The sequence below is a fragment of the Pleurodeles waltl genome, chromosome 12, assembly GCF_031143425.1.
Source record: "Pleurodeles waltl isolate 20211129_DDA chromosome 12, aPleWal1.hap1.20221129, whole genome shotgun sequence".
Classification (NCBI taxonomy): Eukaryota; Metazoa; Chordata; class Amphibia; order Caudata; family Salamandridae; genus Pleurodeles; species Pleurodeles waltl.
This window is the reverse complement of record NC_090451.1, coordinates 124,031,609-124,050,122: the sequence shown is the minus strand read 5'-3', so window position 1 is coordinate 124,050,122 and position 18,514 is coordinate 124,031,609. Positions and strand designations below refer to the sequence as shown.

The following is an 18,514-nucleotide window of genomic DNA, read 5'->3' as shown; positions in this document are numbered from 1 at the left end:
GGCCTAAGCGCGTCCTGCCCCAAATAGCCAACAAAAATGCCTGGCACCTGAGGGGGAAAAGGCCTGGCAGCGAAGGGGTTAAAATGCACTATTTTATTCCAATTTCTTCACTTAGCTTCAGATGAACTATTGTTCCCTCCCACCCCCTCCTTTCAAAGTGCACCAGCCACCACTGCCTGGGGTGTGACAGATTGTTTTCGATTGCAGTATGGCAGATTTTTTTACATTGCAGTGTGGTAGTTTGTTTTGGATTGGAGTGCAGAAGATTGCAGTGGGGTAGATTGTTTTGAATTGGAGTAGGGGAGATTGTTTTGAAGTGGAGTCGGGCAGATTGGAGTGGGTCAGATTGTTTTGGATCGGAGTAGGACAGATTGTTTTGGAGTGGTGCAGATTGTTTTTTATTAGAGTGGGGCAAATTGGAGTGAGACAGATTTGATAGGGGTGGCTGGAGAGGGTTGGAGTGGGATGAGTTAGAGTGGATTGGATTCGGGTGAGTGATTTGGACTGGAGTGAGGTGGATTAGTGTGGGTGAAGTGGTCTGGATGGGGGTGGATTGTAGTGGGGCAGATTGGAGTGGGGTGGATTGAAGTATTCCGCAGGATTATGTGTCAAAGCATAATTTCAGAATTTACACATAATAAAGAAACACTGTTGTTTTGCAATATTTTAAACAAGCTAATCGTCATCTTTTGAGAAGAGCGCCCACGAACAAAAACAAAAGAAAACATGCGTGGAACGTGGGAAAAGACGATTTGGCAAAATAAAAGAAAGTTCGATTTAAATTTAAAACTTAACAGTTTTGGTTGACCTGCTGGTCATGTTTTTGCCAGTCACAAGCCTTCTGTTTGCAGGGCACTAGAAGGTAAAAGGAAAAAATAGTACCTTGATCAGGTGGGGAGCAGCGGTCAGGCACTGATTAAGCTGAATCAATCAACGCTTGGTCGCTGCTCTACAGAGAGGAACGGAAATTATGCAAGACATGCCTTGATGAATTAGGAAACTGTAAAGAAGAGTGCCACATAAATAAAAAAATGGTGAGAGACATGCGGGCTCCAAGCCCTTTACTGAATACTACAGAGTCTATCAAGCGAGACCCTAAAAAGGTCAGTTAGTTAAAATAAACAAACATTGTTACTTCTAAATATCAATATTCCAAGGACGCTTACATGGTCGTCAAGCAAAAAGTTCCTAGTGCATGGAGGGCCTTATGGTAGTTCTGAAGAGAGGCAAAGGACTTGGTCAGAGGGTGGCCTTGTTGGTGTGGTAGGGAGGTAATACCTCAAACGTTATTACTGGGGTAGGGGAGCTTCCAATTCGGAGTAATGAAAATTATCACAAAGCAATCAAGTAATTCCACATCAAAATAACAAGCGTGCGGGCTGACAACCATGCTCTCAGCATCAACGAGCGCAGAGTGAAGTGAATTTTACCATCCTCTGTGCATTTTTATTGCGAGGCTCATTTACATTTGACTTGGCGCGCAGAACGAGTGAGAACCCGGTCAATAGAAACAAAAATCATCTATTTAAAAAGTTTAGTTTCACGTGGGCCTGTTGTGCTTACTTCTTTCAGAATAGCTTTTGAACCTCTGTCCTGTGTGTGTCTGTGACTGTCACGTGAAAGGCAGTCAGAGCATCCAGGTGGGCCCCATGTCACCTGGGGCACCGCCCACCAGTGCTGGAGTTTTAAACAGCACCAGGTTGCATTTTGGGACTTGTGCCTTTTCAATGTGAGCTCAAAGACCGGGAAGTGTGGAATTCTGTTGGCTAAAAAATATTAACAGCGGAATGTGAATAGGCCACACAAGACATGACGTCACTGGAAAGCTAAACAGTATGTTGGGGAGACTGGGTGCGGCAATAGCGCTTATGTAATGAATACGTGCAACTCCTCGGTTATTTTTGAATGAACTGCTCATTCATTAGATCCCACCCTAAGAAATGAGCCCACCAGTATGAACACTTGTTTCATTAGAAAATGATGGAGTCACATTGCCTATGTAGAGCAGGTGCTTATACCTTGGTTGGAAGTCATTGCTCGGAGAGTGTTGTCTTTTAAGGTGATTGCACTAGGTCCGAGCAGGTGGGAGAAGACTTGTGCAGTGACTGAGTAAGAGAGATAACCTTCAATTACCACATCACCCTCCCGACATTGTAATCATGTCCTTTAAACGGTTTATCGACTCGACTTTCCACACTGAGTGCCAAGACGCAGGGTTTCGGTGCTCATGAAGTGCACAGACACTCAGAAAACTGAAGGTAGCGTGGCCGAGCGGTCTAAGGCGCTGGATTTAGGCTCCAGTCTCTTTGGAGGCGTGGGTTCGAATCCCATCGCTGCCAGAGATGGATTTTAACAGATCTTAATGACGCATCTCCCTCCTGCCCCTTCAATTTGCATGCACAGTGACTCTACCAATAGGTCCCTAATTTTAAAACTCTTTTACAGTCTCCTTCTAAGTAAACTCCTAAACCGTGGACTCCCAAGAAATCGGCTGATGGGCGCTGCTGTTGTTTTCCTTCATTCTGCTTAGATCACCTTCAAATGGAAGGTTTAACAAATAATTTGTTCTCCCCACGCGGTCACCCCGCTCTTCTCTCTGCAAAATAAAATCGAACCTCTGTTAAATAAAGATTTAAAGCAAATTATCTATCTTCCCAAATAAAGTTGGTAAATGTGTTCTTCACAGTTATTTTAAATATCAGGTTTAAAATAAACAAGTGACGTACTCGGCAGGATTCGAACCTGCGCAAGGAACCCCCAATGAATTTCAAGCTCATCACCTTAGCCACTCGGCCATAACTACGAGCTCTCAATAACCCATACCGAAACTTTATATCACAACAGAATTGTGCACAATGGCCGTGCACACCTATATATAACTCCATGTAGTTGTATCTCTAACTGTGTGCAAAGGGCACATTGCTATGTTTCTGTCTAAGCTTTGCTTTAGGTCTGAGGTCTTAAGAACCAAAGCAGGCTCCACGAATACTTGTCTGCACAAAAAAACAAGCATTTGCAATGTGAAAGGTCTCACATTTGGGAGAGTTAGAGCTATTGGCGTTGCAAATGACAATGTCTTTTACCTAGGTTTTGGTTTTCCTTGGGAAAATTGTATGTGTCCACGTTGTGTTTTGGGGCACTTCCTGTCGCGGGCGGTAGGCCTACCCACACAAGTGCGGTACCATTTTTATCGGGAGACTTGAGGAAACATAGAATAGCAAAACAAGTGTTACTGCCCCTTGTCTTTATCTACATTTTTTCCTTCCAAATATAAGACAGTGTGTAAAAAAGACGTCTACATGAGAAATGCCCTTTAATTCGCATGCTAGTGTGGGCACCCCAGAATTCAGAGATGTGCAAATAACCACTGCTCCTCAACACCTTATCTTGTGCCCATTTTGGAAATAGAAAGGTTTTCTTGATACCTATTTTTCACTCTTTATACTTCGGCAAATTAATTGCTGTATACCCGGTATAGAAAGAAAACCCACTGCAAGGTGCAGCTCATTTATTTTCTCTGGATACCTAGGGTTCTTGATGAACCTACAAGCCCAATATATCCCCGCAACCAGAAGAGTCCAGCAGACGTAACGGTATATTGCTTTCAAAATTCTGACATTGCAGAAAAAAGTTACAGAGTAAAACGTAGAGAAAAATGGCTGTTTTTTTCACCTCAATTTCAATATTTTTTTTTAGTTCAGTTGTTATTTTCTGTAGGAAACCGTTGTAAGATCTACACAAGTTACCCATTGCTGAATTCAGAATGTTGTCTTCTTTTCACAAATGTTTAGGTTACTGGGATCCAGCATTGGTTTCACACCCATTTCTGTCACTGACTGGAAGGAGGCTAAAAGCACACAAAATCGTAAAAATGGGGTATGTCCCAGTAAAATGCCAAAATTGAGTTGAAAAATTGGGTTTTCTGATTCAAGTCTGCCTGTCCCTGAAAGCTGGGATGCTGGTGATTTTAGCACTGCAAACCCTTTGTGGATGCCAATTTCAGGGACAAAAACCACAAGCCTTCTTCTCCAGCCCTTTTTTCCATTTATTTTTTTAAAAATACATTTTTACTGTATTTTGGCTAATTTCTTGGTCTCCTTCAGGGGAACCCACAAAGTCTGGGTACCTCTAGAATCCCTAGGATGTTGCAAAAAAAGGACACAAATTTGGCGTGGGTAGCTTATGTGGACAAAAATGTATGATGGCCTAAGCGCGTCCTGCCCCAAATAGCCAAAAAAATGCCTGGCACCTGAGGGGGAAAAGGCCTGGCAGCGAAGGGGTTAAAATGCACTATTTTATTCCAATTTCTTCACTTAGCTTCAGATTAACTATTGTTCCCTCCCACCCCCTCCTTTCAAAGTGCACCAGCCACCATTGCCTGGGGTGGGACAGATTGTTTTCGATTGCAGTATGGCAGATTGTTTTGGATTGCAGTGTGGTAGTTTGTTTTGGATTGGAGTGCAGAAGATTGCAGTGGGGTAGATTGTTTTGAATTGGAGTAGGGGAGATTGTTTTGAAGTGGAGTCGGGCAGATTGGAGTGGGTCAGATTGTTTTGGATCGGAGTAGGACAGATTGTTTTGGAGTGGTGCAGATTGTTTTTTATTAGAGTGGGGCAAATTGGAGTGAGACAGATTTGATAGGGGTGGCTGGAGAGGGTTGGAGTGGGATGAGTTAGAGTGGATTGGATTCGGGTGAGTGATTTGGACTGGAGTGAGGTGGATTAGTGTGGGTGAAGTGGTCTGGATGGGGGTGGATTGTAGTGGGGCAGATTGGAGTGGGGTGGATTGAAGTATTCCGCAGGATTATGTGTCAAAGCATAATTTCAGAATTTACACATAATAAAGAAACACTGTTGTTTTGCAATATCTTAAACAAGCTAATCGTCATCTTTTGAGAAGAGCGCCCACGAACAAAAACAAAAGAAAACATGCGTGGAACGTGGGAAAAGACGATTTGGCAAAATAAAAGAAAGTTCGATTTAAATTTAAAACTTAACAGTTTTGGTTGACCTGCTGGTCATGTTTTTGCCAGTCACAAGCCTTCTGTTTGCAGGGCACTAGAAGGTAAAAGGAAAAAATAGTACCTTGATCAGGTGGGGAGCAGCGGTCAGGCACTGATTAAGCTGAATCAATCAACGCTTGGTCGCTGCTCTACAGAGAGGAACGGAAATGATGCAAGACATGCCTTGATGAATTAAGAAACTGTAAAGAAGAGTGCCACATAAATAAAAAAATGGTGAGAGACATGCGGGCTCCAAGCACTTTACTGAATACTACAGAGTCTATCAAGCGAGACCCTAAAAAGGTCAGTAAGTTAAAATAAACAAACATTGTTACTTCTAAATATCAATATTCCAAGGACGCCTACATGGTCGTCAAGCAAAAAGTTCCTAGTGCATGGAGGGCCTTATGGTAGTTCTGAAGAGAGGCAAAGGACTTGGTCAGAGGGTGGCCTTGTTGGTGTGGTAGGGAGGTAATACCTCAAACGTTATTACTGGGGTAGGGGAGCTTCCAATTCGGAGTAATGAAAATTATCACAAAGCAATCAAGTAATTCCACATCAAAATAACAAGCGTGCGGGCTGACAACCATGCTCTCAGCATCAACGAGCGCAGAGTGAAGTGAATTTTACCATCCTCTGTGCATTTTTATTGCGAGGCTCATTTACATTTGACTTGGCGCGCAGAACGAGTGAGAACCCGGTCAATAGAAACAAAAATCATCTATTTAAAAAGTTTAGTTTCACGTGGGCCTGTTGTGCTTACTTCTTTCAGAATAGCTTTTGAACCTCTGTCCTGTGTGTGTCTGTGACTGTCACGTGAAAGGCAGTCAGAGCATCCAGGTGGGCCCCATGTCACCTGGAGCACCGCCCACCAGTGCTGGAGTTTTAAACAGCACCCGGTTACATTTTGGGACTTGTGCCTTTTCAATGTGAGCTCAAAGACCGGGAAGTGTGGAATTCTGTTGGCTAAAAAATATTAACAGCGGAATGTGAATAGGCCACACAAGACATGACGTCACTGGAAAGCTAAACAGTATGTTGGGGATACTGGGTGCGGCAATAGGGCTAATGTCATGAATACGTGCAACTCCTCGGTTATTTTTGAATGAACTGCTCATTCATTAGATCCCACCCAAAGAAATGACCCCACCAGTATAAACACTTGTTTCATTAGAAAATGATGGAGTCACATTGCCTATGTAGAGCAGGTGCTTATACCTTGGTTGGAAGTCATTGCTCGGAGAGTGTTGTCTTTTAAGGTGATTGCACTAGGTCCGAGCAGGTGGGAGAAGACTTGTGCAGTGACTGAGTAAGAGAGATAACCTTCAATTACCACATCACCCTCCCGACATTGTAATCATGTCCTTTAAACGGTTTATCGACTCGACTTTCCACACTGAGTGCCAAGACGCAGGGTTTCGGTGCTCATGAAGTGCACAGACACACAGAAAACTGAAGGTAGCGTGGCCGAGCGGTCTAAGGCGCTGGATTTAGGCTCCAGTCTCTTTGGAGGCGTGGGTTCGAATCCCACCGCTGCCAGAGATGGATTTTAACAGATCTTAATGACGCATCTCCCTCCTGCCCCTTCAATTTGCATGCACAGTGACTCTACCAATAGGTCCCTAATTTTAAAACTCTTTTGCAGTCTCCTTCTAAGTAAACTCCTAAACCGTGGACTCCCAAGAAATCGGCTGATGGGCGCTGCTGTTGTTTTCCTTCATTCTGCTTAGATCACCTTCAAATGGAAGGTTTAACAAATAATTTGTTCTCCCCACGCGGTCACCCCGCTCTTCTGTCTGCAAAATAAAATCGAACCTCTGTTAAATAAAGATTTAAAGCAAATTATCTATCTTCCCAAATAAAGTTGGTAAATGTGTTCTTCACAGTTATTTTAAATATCAGGTTTAAAATAAACAAGTGACGTACTCGGCAGGATTCGAACCTGCGCAAGGAACCCCCAATGAATTTCAAGCTCATCACCGTAGCCACTCGGCCATAACTACGAACTCTCAATAACCCATACCGAAACTTTATATCACAACAGAATTGTGCACAATGGCCGTGCACACCTATATATAACTCCATGTAGTTGTATCTCTAACTGTGTGCAAAGGGCACATTGCTATGTTTCTGTCTAAGCTTTGCTTTAGGTCTGAGGTCTTAAGAACCAAAGCAGGCTCCACGAATACTTGTCTGCACAAAAAAACAAGCATTTGCAATGCGAAAGGTCTCACATTTGGGAGAGTTAGAGCTATTGGCGTTGCAAATGACAATGTCTTTTACATAGGTTTTGGTTTTCCTTGGGAAAATTGTATGTGTCCACGTTGTGTTTTGGGGCACTTCCTGTCGCAGGCGCTAGGCCTACCCACACAAGTGCGGTACCATTTTTATCGGGAGACTTGAGGAAACATAGAATAGCAAAACAAGTGATACTGCCCCTTGTCTTTATCTACATTTTTTCCTTCCAAATATAAGACAGTGTGTAAAAAAGACGTCTACATGAGAAATGCCCTTTAATTCGCATGCTAGTGTGGGCACCCCAGAATTCAGAGATGTGCAAATAACCACTGCTCCTCAACACCTTATCTTGTGCCCATTTTGGAAATAGAAAGGTTTTCTTGATACCTATTTTTCACTCTTTATACTTCGGCAAATTAATTGCTGTATACCCGGTATAGAAAGAAAACCCACTGCAAGGTGCAGCTCATTTATTTTCTCTGGATACCTAGGGTTCTTGATGAACCTACAAGCCCAATATATCCCCGCAACCAGAAGAGTCCAGCAGACGTAACAGTATATTGCTTTCAAAATTCTGACATTGCAGAAAAAAGTTACAGAGTAAAACGTAGAGAAAAATGGCTGTTTTTTTCACCTCAATTTCAATATTTTTTTTTAGTTCAGTTGTTATTTTCTGTAGGAAACCCTTGTAAGATCTACACAAGTTACCCATTGCTGAATTCAGAATGTTGTCTTCTTTTCACAAATGTTTAGGTTACTGGGATCCAGCATTGGTTTCACACCCATTTCTGTCACTGACTGGAAGGAGGCTAAAAGCACACAAAATCGTAAAAATGGGGTATGTCCCAGTAAAATGCCAAAATTGAGTTGAAAAATTGGGTTTTCTGATTCAAGTCTGCCTGTCCCTGAAAGCTGGGAAGCTGGTGATTTTAGCACTGCAAACACTTTGTGGATGCCAATTTCAGGGACAAAAACCACAAGCCTTCTTCTCCAGCCCTTTTTTTTTCATTTATTTTTTAAAAAATAAATTTTTACTGTATTTTGGCTAATTTCTTGGTCTCCTTCAGGGGAACCCACAAAGTCTGGGTACCTCTAGAATCCCTAGGATGTTGCAAAAAAAAGGACACAAATTTGGCGTGGGTAGCTTATGTGGACAAAAATGTATGATGGCCTAAGCGCGTCCTGCCCCAAATAGCCAACAAAAATGCCTGGCACCTGAGGGGGAAAAGGCCTGGCAGCGAAGGGGTTAAAATGCACTATTTTATTCCAATTTCTTCACTTAGCTTCAGATGAACTATTGTTCCCTCCCACCCCCTCCTTTCAAAGTGCACCAGCCACCACTGCCTGGGGTGTGACAGATTGTTTTCGATTGCAGTATGGCAGATTTTTTTACATTGCAGTGTGGTAGTTTGTTTTGGATTGGAGTGCAGAAGATTGCAGTGGGGTAGATTGTTTTGAATTGGAGTAGGGGAGATTGTTTTGAAGTGGAGTCGGGCAGATTGGAGTGGGTCAGATTGTTTTGGATCGGAGTAGGACAGATTGTTTTGGAGTGGTGCAGATTGTTTTTTATTAGAGTGGGGCAAATTGGAGTGAGACAGATTTGATAGGGGTGGCTGGAGAGGGTTGGAGTGGGATGAGTTAGAGTGGATTGGATTCGGGTGAGTGATTTGGACTGGAGTGAGGTGGATTAGTGTGGGTGAAGTGGTCTGGATGGGGGTGGATTGTAGTGGGGCAGATTGGAGTGGGGTGGATTGAAGTGTACCGCAGGATTATGTGTCAAAGCATAATTTCAGAATTTACACATAATAAAGAAACACTGTTGTTTTGCAATATTTTAAACAAGCTAATCGTCATCTTTTGAGAAGAGCGCCCACGAACAAAAACAAAAGAAAACATGCGTGGAACGTGGGAAAAGACGATTTGGCAAAATAAAAGAAAGTTCGATTTAAATTTAAAACTTAACAGTTTTGGTTGACCTGCTGGTCATGTTTTTGCCAGTCACAAGCCTTCTGTTTGCAGGGCACTAGAAGGTAAAAGGAAAAAATAGTACCTTGATCAGGTGGGGAGCAGCGGTCAGGCACTGATTAAGCTGAATCAATCAACGCTTGGTCGCTGCTCTACAGAGAGGAACGGAAATTATGCAAGACATGCCTTGATGAATTAGGAAACTGTAAAGAAGAGTGCCACATAAATATAAAAATGGTGAGAGACATGCGGGCTCCAAGCCCTTTACTGAATACTACAGAGTCTATCAAGCGAGACCCTAAAAAGGTCAGTTAGTTAAAATAAACAAACATTGTTACTTCTAAATATCAATATTCCAAGGACGCTTACATGGTCGTCAAGCAAAAAGTTCCTAGTGCATGGAGGGCCTTATGGTAGTTCTGAAGAGAGGCAAAGGACTTGGTCAGAGGGTGGCCTTGTTGGTGTGGTAGGGAGGCAATACCTCAAACGTTATTACTGGGGTAGGGGAGCTTCCAATTCGGAGTAATGAAAATTATCACAAAGCAATCAAGTAATTCCACATCAAAATAACAAGCGTGCGGGCTGACAACCATGCTCTCAGCATCAACGAGCGCAGAGTGAAGTGAATTTTACCATCCTCTGTGCATTTTTATTGCGAGGCTCATTTACATTTGACTTGGCGCGCAGAACGAGTGAGAACCCGGTCAATAGAAACAAAAATCATCTATTTAAAAAGTTTAGTTTCACGTGGGCCTGTTGTGCTTACTTCTTTCAGAATAGCTTTTGAACCTCTGTCCTGTGTGTGTCTGTGACTGTCACGTGAAAGGCAGTCAGAGCATCCAGGTGGGCCCCATGTCACCTGGGGCACCGCCCACCAGTGCTGGAGTTTTAAACAGCACCGGGTTGCATTTTGGGACTTGTGCCTTTTCAATGTGAGCTCAAAGACCGGGAAGTGTGGAATTCTGTTGGCTAAAAAATATTAACAGCGGAATGTGAATAGGCCACACAAGACATGACGTCACTGGAAAGCTAAACAGTATGTTGGGGAGACTGGGTGCGGCAATAGGGCTGATGTCATGAAAACGTGCAACTCCTCGGTTATTTTTGAATGAACTGCTCATTCATTAGATCCCACCCTAAGAAATGAGCCCACCAGTATGAACACTTGTTTCATTAGAAAATGATGGAGTCACATTGCCTATGTAGAGCAGGTGCTTATACCTTGGTTGGAAGTCATTGCTCGGAGAGTGTTGTCTTTTAAGGTGATTGCACTAGGTCCGAGCAGGTGGGAGAAGACTTGTGCAGTGACTGAGTAAGAGAGATAACCTTCAATTACCACATCACCCTCCCGACATTGTAATCATGTCCTTTAAACGGTTTATCGACTCGACTTTCCACACTGAGTGCCAAGACGCAGGGTTTCGGTGCTCATGAAGTGCACAGACACACAGAAAGCTGAAGGTAGCGTGGCCGAGCGGTCTAAGGCGCTGGATTTAGGCTCCAGTCTCTTTGGAGGCGTGGGTTCGAATCCCACCGCTGCCAGAGATGGATTTTAACAGATCTTAATGACGCATCTCCCTCCTGCCCCTTCAATTTGCATGCACAGTGACTCTACCAATAGGTCCCTAATTTTAAAACTCTTTTACAGTCTCCTTCTAAGTAAACTCCTAAACCGTGGACTCCCAAGAAATCGGCTGATGGGCGCTGCTGTTGTTTTCCTTCATTCTGCTTAGATCACCTTCAAATGGAAGGTTTAACAAATAATTTGTTCTCCCCACGCGGTCACCCCGCTCTTCTCTCTGCAAAATAAAATCGAACCTCTGTTAAATAAAGATTTAAAGCAAATTATCTATCTTCCCAAATAAAGTTGGTAAATGTGTTCTTCACAGTTATTTTAAATATCAGGTTTAAAATAAACAAGTGACGTACTCGGCAGGATTCGAACCTGCGCAAGGAACCCCCAATGAATTTCAAGCTCATCACCTTAGCCACTCGGCCATAACTACGAGCTCTCAATAACCCATACCGAAACTTTATATCACAACAGAATTGTGCACAATGGCCGTGCACACCTATATATAACTCCATGTAGTTGTATCTCTAACTGTGTGCAAAGGGCACATTGCTATGTTTCTGTCTAAGCTTTGCTTTAGGTCTGAGGTCTTAAGAACCAAAGCAGGCTCCACGAATACTTGTCTGCACAAAAAAACAAGCATTTGCAATGCGAAAGGTCTCACATTTGGGAGAGTTAGAGCTATTGGCGTTGCAAATGACAATGTCTTTTACCTAGGTTTTGGTTTTCCTTGGGAAAATTGTATGTGTCCACGTTGTGTTTTGGGGCACTTCCTGTCGCGGGCGGTAGGCCTACCCACACAAGTGCGGTACCATTTTTATCGGGAGACTTGAGGAAACATAGAATAGCAAAACAAGTGTTACTGCCCCTTGTCTTTATCTACATTTTTTCCTTCCAAATATAAGACAGTGTGTAAAAAAGACGTCTACATGAGAAATGCCCTTTAATTCGCATGCTAGTGTGGGCACCCCAGAATTCAGAGATGTGCAAATAACCACTGCTCCTCAACACCTTATCTTGTGCCCATTTTGGAAATAGAAAGGTTTTCTTGATACCTATTTTTCACTCTTTATACTTCGGCAAATTAATTGCTGTATACCCGGTATAGAAAGAAAACCCACTGCAAGGTGCAGCTCATTTATTTTCTCTGGATACCTAGGGTTCTTGATGAACCTACAAGCCCAATATATCCCCGCAACCAGAAGAGTCCAGCAGACGTAACGGTATATTGCTTTCAAAATTCTGACATTGCAGAAAAAAGTTACAGAGTAAAACGTAGAGAAAAATGGCTGTTTTTTTCACCTCAATTTCAATATTTTTTTTTAGTTCAGTTGTTATTTTCTGTAGGAAACCGTTGTAAGATCTACACAAGTTACCCATTGCTGAATTCAGAATGTTGTCTTCTTTTCACAAATGTTTAGGTTACTGGGATCCAGCATTGGTTTCACACCCATTTCTGTCACTGACTGGAAGGAGGCTAAAAGCACACAAAATCGTAAAAATGGGGTATGTCCCAGTAAAATGCCAAAATTGAGTTGAAAAATTGGGTTTTCTGATTCAAGTCTGCCTGTCCCTGAAAGCTGGGATGCTGGTGATTTTAGCACTGCAAACCCTTTGTGGATGCCAATTTCAGGGACAAAAACCACAAGCCTTCTTCTCCAGCCCTTTTTTCCATTTATTTTTTTAAAAATACATTTTTACTGTATTTTGGCTAATTTCTTGGTCTCCTTCAGGGGAACCCACAAAGTCTGGGTACCTCTAGAATCCCTAGGATGTTGCAAAAAAAGGACACAAATTTGGCGTGGGTAGCTTATGTGGACAAAAATGTATGATGGCCTAAGCGCGTCCTGCCCCAAATAGCCAAAAAAATGCCTGGCACCTGAGGGGGAAAAGGCCTGGCAGCGAAGGGGTTAAAATGCACTATTTTATTCCAATTTCTTCACTTAGCTTCAGATTAACTATTGTTCCCTCCCACCCCCTCCTTTCAAAGTGCACCAGCCACCATTGCCTGGGGTGGGACAGATTGTTTTCGATTGCAGTATGGCAGATTGTTTTGGATTGCAGTGTGGTAGTTTGTTTTGGATTGGAGTGCAGAAGATTGCAGTGGGGTAGATTGTTTTGAATTGGAGTAGGGGAGATTGTTTTGAAGTGGAGTCGGGCAGATTGGAGTGGGTCAGATTGTTTTGGATCGGAGTAGGACAGATTGTTTTGGAGTGGTGCAGATTGTTTTTTATTAGAGTGGGGCAAATTGGAGTGAGACAGATTTGATAGGGGTGGCTGGAGAGGGTTGGAGTGGGATGAGTTAGAGTGGATTGGATTCGGGTGAGTGATTTGGACTGGAGTGAGGTGGATTAGTGTGGGTGAAGTGGTCTGGATGGGGGTGGATTGTAGTGGGGCAGATTGGAGTGGGGTGGATTGAAGTATTCCGCAGGATTATGTGTCAAAGCATAATTTCAGAATTTACACATAATAAAGAAACACTGTTGTTTTGCAATATCTTAAACAAGCTAATCGTCATCTTTTGAGAAGAGCGCCCACGAACAAAAACAAAAGAAAACATGCGTGGAACGTGGGAAAAGACGATTTGGCAAAATAAAAGAAAGTTCGATTTAAATTTAAAACTTAACAGTTTTGGTTGACCTGCTGGTCATGTTTTTGCCAGTCACAAGCCTTCTGTTTGCAGGGCACTAGAAGGTAAAAGGAAAAAATAGTACCTTGATCAGGTGGGGAGCAGCGGTCAGGCACTGATTAAGCTGAATCAATCAACGCTTGGTCGCTGCTCTACAGAGAGGAACGGAAATGATGCAAGACATGCCTTGATGAATTAAGAAACTGTAAAGAAGAGTGCCACATAAATAAAAAAATGGTGAGAGACATGCGGGCTCCAAGCACTTTACTGAATACTACAGAGTCTATCAAGCGAGACCCTAAAAAGGTCAGTAAGTTAAAATAAACAAACATTGTTACTTCTAAATATCAATATTCCAAGGACGCCTACATGGTCGTCAAGCAAAAAGTTCCTAGTGCATGGAGGGCCTTATGGTAGTTCTGAAGAGAGGCAAAGGACTTGGTCAGAGGGTGGCCTTGTTGGTGTGGTAGGGAGGTAATACCTCAAACGTTATTACTGGGGTAGGGGAGCTTCCAATTCGGAGTAATGAAAATTATCACAAAGCAATCAAGTAATTCCACATCAAAATAACAAGCGTGCGGGCTGACAACCATGCTCTCAGCATCAACGAGCGCAGAGTGAAGTGAATTTTACCATCCTCTGTGCATTTTTATTGCGAGGCTCATTTACATTTGACTTGGCGCGCAGAACGAGTGAGAACCCGGTCAATAGAAACAAAAATCATCTATTTAAAAAGTTTAGTTTCACGTGGGCCTGTTGTGCTTACTTCTTTCAGAATAGCTTTTGAACCTCTGTCCTGTGTGTGTCTGTGACTGTCACGTGAAAGGCAGTCAGAGCATCCAGGTGGGCCCCATGTCACCTGGGGCACCGCCCACCAGTGCTGGAGTTTTAAACAGCACCCGGTTGCATTTTGGGACTTGTGCCTTTTCAATGTGAGCTCAAAGACCGGGAAGTGTGGAATTCTGTTGGCTAAAAAATATTAACAGCGGAATGTGAATAGGCCACACAAGACATGACGTCACTGGAAAGCTAAACAGTATGTTGGGGATACTGGGTGCGGCAATAGGGCTAATGTCATGAATACGTGCAACTCCTCGGTTATTTTTGAATGAACTGCTCATTCATTAGATCCCACCCAAAGAAATGAGCCCACCAGTATAAACACTTGTTTCATTAGAAAATGATGGAGTCACATTGCCTATGTAGAGCAGGTGCTTATACCTTGGTTGGAAGTCATTGCTCGGAGAGTGTTGTCTTTTAAGGTGATTGCACTAGGTCCGAGCAGGTGGGAGAAGACTTGTGCAGTGACTGAGTAAGAGAGATAACCTTCAATTACCACATCACCCTCCCGACATTGTAATCATGTCCTTTAAACGGTTTATCGACTCGACTTTCCACACTGAGTGCCAAGACGCAGGGTTTCGGTGCTCATGAAGTGCACAGACACACAGAAAGCTGAAGGTAGCGTGGCCGAGCGGTCTAAGGCGCTGGATTTAGGCTCCAGTCTCTTTGGAGGCGTGGGTTCGAATCCCACCGCTGCCAGAGATGGATTTTAACAGATCTTAATGACGCATCTCCCTCCTGCCCCTTCAATTTGCATGCACAGTGACTCTACCAATAGGTCCCTAATTTTAAAACTCTTTTACAGTCTCCTTCTAAGTAAACTCCTAAACCGTGGACTCCCAAGAAATCGGCTGATGGGCGCTGCTGTTGTTTTCCTTCATTCTGCTTAGATCACCTTCAAATGGAAGGTTTAACAAATAATTTGTTCTCCCCACGCGGTCACCCCGCTCTTCTGTCTGCAAAATAAAATCGAACCTCTGTTAAATAAAGATTTAAAGCAAATTATCTATCTTCCCAAATAAAGTTGGTAAATGTGTTCTTCACAGTTATTTTAAATATCAGGTTTAAAATAAACAAGTGACGTACTCGGCAGGATTCGAACCTGCGCAAGGAACCCCCAATGAATTTCAAGCTCATCACCGTAGCCACTCGGCCATAACTACGAACTCTCAATAACCCATACCGAAACTTTATATCACAACAGAATTGTGCACAATGGCCGTGCACACCTATATATAACTCCATGTAGTTGTATCTCTAACTGTGTGCAAAGGGCACATTGCTATGTTTCTGTCTAAGCTTTGCTTTAGGTCTGAGGTCTTAAGAACCAAAGCAGGCTCCACGAATACTTGTCTGCACAAAAAAACAAGCATTTGCAATGCGAAAGGTCTCACATTTGGGAGAGTTAGAGCTATTGGCGTTGCAAATGACAATGTCTTTTACATAGGTTTTGGTTTTCCTTGGGAAAATTGTATGTGTCCACGTTGTGTTTTGGGGCACTTCCTGTCGCAGGCGCTAGGCCTACCCACACAAGTGCGGTACCATTTTTATCGGGAGACTTGAGGAAACATAGAATAGCAAAACAAGTGATACTGCCCCTTGTCTTTATCTACATTTTTTCCTTCCAAATATAAGACAGTGTGTAAAAAAGACGTCTACATGAGAAATGCCCTTTAATTCGCATGCTAGTGTGGGCACCCCAGAATTCAGAGATGTGCAAATAACCACTGCTCCTCAACACCTTATCTTGTGCCCATTTTGGAAATAGAAAGGTTTTCTTGATACCTATTTTTCACTCTTTATACTTCGGCAAATTAATTGCTGTATACCCGGTATAGAAAGAAAACCCACTGCAAGGTGCAGCTCATTTATTTTCTCTGGATACCTAGGGTTCTTGATGAACCTACAAGCCCAATATATCCCCGCAACCAGAAGAGTCCAGCAGACGTAACAGTATATTGCTTTCAAAATTCTGACATTGCAGAAAAAAGTTACAGAGTAAAACGTAGAGAAAAATGGCTGTTTTTTTCACCTCAATTTCAATATTTTTTTTTAGTTCAGTTGTTATTTTCTGTAGGAAACCCTTGTAAGATCTACACAAGTTACCCATTGCTGAATTCAGAATGTTGTCTTCTTTTCACAAATGTTTAGGTTACTGGGATCCAGCATTGGTTTCACACCCATTTCTGTCACTGACTGGAAGGAGGCTAAAAGCACACAAAATCGTAAAAATGGGGTATGTCCCAGTAAAATGCCAAAATTGAGTTGAAAAATTGGGTTTTCTGATTCAAGTCTGCCTGTCCCTGAAAGCTGGGAAGCTGGTGATTTTAGCACTGCAAACCCTTTGTGGATGCCAATTTCAGGGACAAAAACCACAAGCCTTCTTCTCCAGCCCTTTTTTCCATTTATTTTTAAAAAAATAAATTTTTACTGTATTTTGGCTAATTTCTTGGTCTCCTTCAGGGGAACCCACAAAGTCTGGGTACCTCTAGAATCCCTAGGATGTTGCAAAAAAAAGGACACAAATTTGGCGTGGGTAGCTTATGTGGACAAAAATGTATGATGGCCTAAGCGCGTCCTGCCCCAAATAGCCAACAAAAATGCCTGGCACCTGAGGGGGAAAAGGCCTGGCAGCGAAGGGGTTAAAATGCACTATTTTATTCCAATTTCTTCACTTAGCTTCAGATGAACTATTGTTCCCTCCCACCCCCTCCTTTCAAAGTGCACCAGCCACCACTGCCTGGGGTGTGACAGATTGTTTTCGATTGCAGTATGGCAGATTTTTTTACATTGCAGTGTGGTAGTTTGTTTTGGATTGGAGTGCAGAAGATTGCAGTGGGGTAGATTGTTTTGAATTGGAGTAGGGGAGATTGTTTTGAAGTGGAGTCGGGCAGATTGGAGTGGGTCAGATTGTTTTGGATCGGAGTAGGACAGATTGTTTTGGAGTGGTGCAGATTGTTTTTTATTAGAGTGGGGCAAATTGGAGTGAGACAGATTTGATAGGGGTGGCTGGAGAGGGTTGGAGTGGGATGAGTTAGAGTGGATTGGATTCGGGTGAGTGATTTGGACTGGAGTGAGGTGGATTAGTGTGGGTGAAGTGGTCTGGATGGGGGTGGATTGTAGTGGGGCAGATTGGAGTGGGGTGGATTGAAGTGTACCGCAGGATTATGTGTCAAAGCATAATTTCAGAATTTACACATAATAAAGAAACACTGTTGTTTTGCAATATTTTAAACAAGCTAATCGTCATCTTTTGAGAAGAGCGCCCACGAACAAAAACAAAAGAAAACATGCGTGGAACGTGGGAAAAGACGATTTGGCAAAATAAAAGAAAGTTCGATTTAAATTTAAAACTTAACAGTTTTGGTTGACCTGCTGGTCATGTTTTTGCCAGTCACAAGCCTTCTGTTTGCAGGGCACTAGAAGGTAAAAGGAAAAAATAGTACCTTGATCAGGTGGGGAGCAGCGGTCAGGCACTGATTAAGCTGAATCAATCAACGCTTGGTCGCTGCTCTACAGAGAGGAACGGAAATTATGCAAGACATGCCTTGATGAATTAGGAAACTGTAAAGAAGAGTGCCACATAAATAAAAAAATGGTGAGAGACATGCGGGCTCCAAGCCCTTTACTGAATACTACAGAGTCTATCAAGCGAGACCCTAAAAAGGTCAGTTAGTTAAAATAAACAAACATTGTTACTTCTAAATATCAATATTCCAAGGACGCTTACATGGTCGTCAAGCAAAAAGTTCCTAGTGCATGGAGGGCCTTATGGTAGTTCTGAAGAGAGGCAAAGGACTTGGTCAGAGGGTGGCCTTGTTGGTGTGGTAGGGAGGCAATACCTCAAACGTTATTACTGGGGTAGGGGAGCTTCCAATTCGGAGTAATGAAAATTATCACAAAGCAATCAAGTAATTCCACATCAAAATAACAAGCGTGCGGGCTGACAACCATGCTCTCAGCATCAACGAGCGCAGAGTGAAGTGAATTTTACCATCCTCTGTGCATTTTTATTGCGAGGCTCATTTACATTTGACTTGGCGCGCAGAACGAGTGAGAACCAGGTCAATAGAAACAAAAATCATCTATTTAAAAAGTTTAGTTTCACGTGGGCCTGTTGTGCTTACTTCTTTCAGAATAGCTTTTGAACCTCTGTCCTGTGTGTGTCTGTGACTGTCACGTGAAAAGGCAGTCAGGGCATCCAGGTGGACCCCATGTCACCTGGGGCACCGCCCACCAGTGCTGGAGTTTTAAACAGCACCGG

The 18,514-nt window shown here is 42.9% G+C and overlaps 4 non-coding genes across 4 annotated transcripts; all 4 read left to right on the top strand.

Moving 5' to 3' along the window:
• The first annotated feature begins 2,257 nt into the window (after positions 1–2,257).
• On the top strand, positions 2,258–2,339 carry TRNAL-UAG (transfer RNA leucine (anticodon UAG)). Its single transcript has one exon. It is a non-coding gene; the product is annotated as a tRNA-Leu (tRNA).
• Positions 2,340–6,459: 4,120 nt separating this feature from the next.
• TRNAL-UAG (transfer RNA leucine (anticodon UAG)) lies at positions 6,460–6,541 on the top strand. The gene has a single exon. It is a non-coding gene; the product is annotated as a tRNA-Leu (tRNA).
• A 4,124-nt stretch (positions 6,542–10,665) lies between these two features.
• TRNAL-UAG (transfer RNA leucine (anticodon UAG)) lies at positions 10,666–10,747 on the top strand. The gene has a single exon. It is a non-coding gene; the product is annotated as a tRNA-Leu (tRNA).
• Positions 10,748–14,867: 4,120 nt separating this feature from the next.
• Positions 14,868–14,949, top strand: TRNAL-UAG (transfer RNA leucine (anticodon UAG)). The gene has a single exon. It is a non-coding gene; the product is annotated as a tRNA-Leu (tRNA).
• Positions 14,950–18,514: the final 3,565 nt, after the last annotated feature.